The following is a 2,500-nucleotide window of genomic DNA, read 5'->3' as shown; positions in this document are numbered from 1 at the left end:
CTCTCTTTCTACGTTCATCAGGTGACACAATCTTTGTTGTGACCACTCTCATTGACCTGCGGCAGTACACCGACTCCACAGCGCCAATAACCACACGAGCAAAGGTTGTTCAGGAGGATGTCAGATTATCGATGTACATCGTACACCAACATTTGACGTACCGAGGCATTACACCCCGCACGCCCCCAACAGGACCAATCAAGGCTCGCATACGACCTGCGACTTACTGCGGCTCCCTGAAGGTCCCCGTAGGACGACCATCACCAGTTAAGGTGTAGTTGACTTGTCAGGGCACGGTAGTCCCCACAAGTCCCCGATTATTCGTGGATATCGTCCTACGATTGTTTCTGACTCCTTTTGCTCCCCGCAGGTCCCCGTAGGACGACCATCACCAGTTAAGGTGTAGTTGACTTGTCAGGGCACGGTAGTCCCCACAAGTCCCCGATTATTCGTGGATATCGTCCTACGAGTTTTTGTGACCCTTGGGTTCCCGGCAGGTCCCCGTAGGACAACCATCACCAGTTAAGGTGTAGTTGACTTGTCAGGGCACGGTGGTCCCCACAAGTCCCCGATTATTCGGAGATATTGTCCTACGAGTTTTAGTGACCCTTTTGTTCCCCGCAGGTCCCCGTAGGACGACCATCACCAGTTAAGGTGTAGTTGACTTGTCAGGGCACGGTAGTCCCCACAAGTCCCCGATTATTCGTGGATATCGTCCTACGAGTTTTTGTGACCCTTGGGTTCCCGAACTTTGCTACGATGGTTCTGCCTCCAGAGGAGACTTATGAACACTTCGTATCATTTCTTACACCGAACCATGGGATCGCGAGATTGCTCCCGGATCCCTAATCACCTTACATTTTCGTTTCGTTTCCGTACACTACGATGAGCTAATTCAATTTGTTTGTTCGTCTGGCGAACGTTTTATTGCGGAATTACCGCGGTACTTCCAGCCGGGTATGGCTGCCGTACGACCTACAGGATAGATCATCGAACCACTTTTCGTGCATATTGTCCGTCGAGGGTATCACCTCGATACCCCCAACAGACCTTTGGACACTTCCTCACTACTCCTTGGAGCAGCAATCAGGGAACCATATAGTAGGAACAGCCGAATATGGAACTCTTTTCGTACTTTGGACACCTCCTATAACTTGTATGGCGACTTCGGGGACCTTCATTTCGTTCTCAGTTGGTACCCCTATTTCGGTCTTTGGACACCTCGTCTTACCCGTATAACTCACTTTAGGTCCACTTATTTGCCTGATATCTCATCGTGAACCCGTTTTTCGTACACCGTACACACCTAGGAACACCACATATGCGTTTCCCTTTCGATCGTGAAGTTTTCAAATTTTTCGATTTTTGGTCCTAGAAATTCATGAACGGTGGGAGACCAAAATTTTTCATAAAAAAAAAATTTTCACCGTTTGACCATAAAAACCTTCTTTTCGTACATACCCCATCATTTCTTCACGTTTTAGGCCATTTCTGAAATTTTCGCTTCGATAGTGTGTCCCCTATAATACAAAATGAACATTTTGCATCTCCCACAAGTGGCCATTTTTTTCCGCCACTGAAGAACACGACCTCGGGAACTCGGACCTAGGACGTGGCCATGTAAGTCATAGGCCACCCCAACTTTTGCAAAATACTGTTTCTTTTCACTTTTCATGATCTAAGGCGCGTTCCGACGGCGTTTTGAACAAATTTATGAGAAAAAAAATTTTGACCCTCGGACCAAAATTTTTTCGTTCGGGGCCCCATGGCCTATGGCCAGTATGGGAACTCGGGATGCCGATATGACAAAATTTGTCAAAAAATCACTAAAAAGTCGCTATGGCCCATTATTTAGAGCTTGTTGAGACCTTTCTAAAACACCTTGGTTGACCCCTGTCCGATAAGTAGTTTTCGAGATATTCGAGAAAATGTGATTTTTTGGGACTTAGAAAATTTTTGACCCGTACCCTAAGAAAAAGTGATTTTTTCATAGAACAATTTTTTCTTCGCAAATACTGTTTGGTTTCACTTTTCATTATAACAAACGCGTTCCGAAGCCATTTTCATCAAAATCTCGTGAAAAAAAAAATTTGCCCCCGGACCAAAAGTTGGCCGTTCGGTGCCCTATGGCCTATGGCCAGTATGGGAACCAAGGATGCCGATGTGCGAAAAAGTGTCAAAAATCACTTGAAAGTCGCTATGGCTCATTAAATAGAGCTTGTGAAGACCTTTCTAAAACACCTTGGTTGACCCCTGTCCGATAAGTAGTTTTCGAGATATTCGAGAAAATGTGATTTTTTGGGACTTAGAAAATTTTTGACCCGTACCCTAAGAAAAAGTGATTTTTTCATAGGACAATTTTTTCTTCGCAAATACTGTTTGGTTTCACTTTTCATTATTAGAAACGCGTTCCGAAGCCATTTTCATCAAAATCTCGTGAAAAAAAAATTTCACCCCCGGACCAAAAGTTGGCCGTTCGGTGCCCTATGGCCTATGGCCA

The sequence above is a fragment of the Anopheles stephensi genome, unplaced genomic scaffold (genome assembly GCF_013141755.1).
Source record: "Anopheles stephensi strain Indian unplaced genomic scaffold, UCI_ANSTEP_V1.0 ucontig179, whole genome shotgun sequence".
Classification (NCBI taxonomy): Eukaryota; Metazoa; Arthropoda; class Insecta; order Diptera; family Culicidae; genus Anopheles; species Anopheles stephensi.
Note: the sequence above shows the minus strand (reverse complement) of the source record.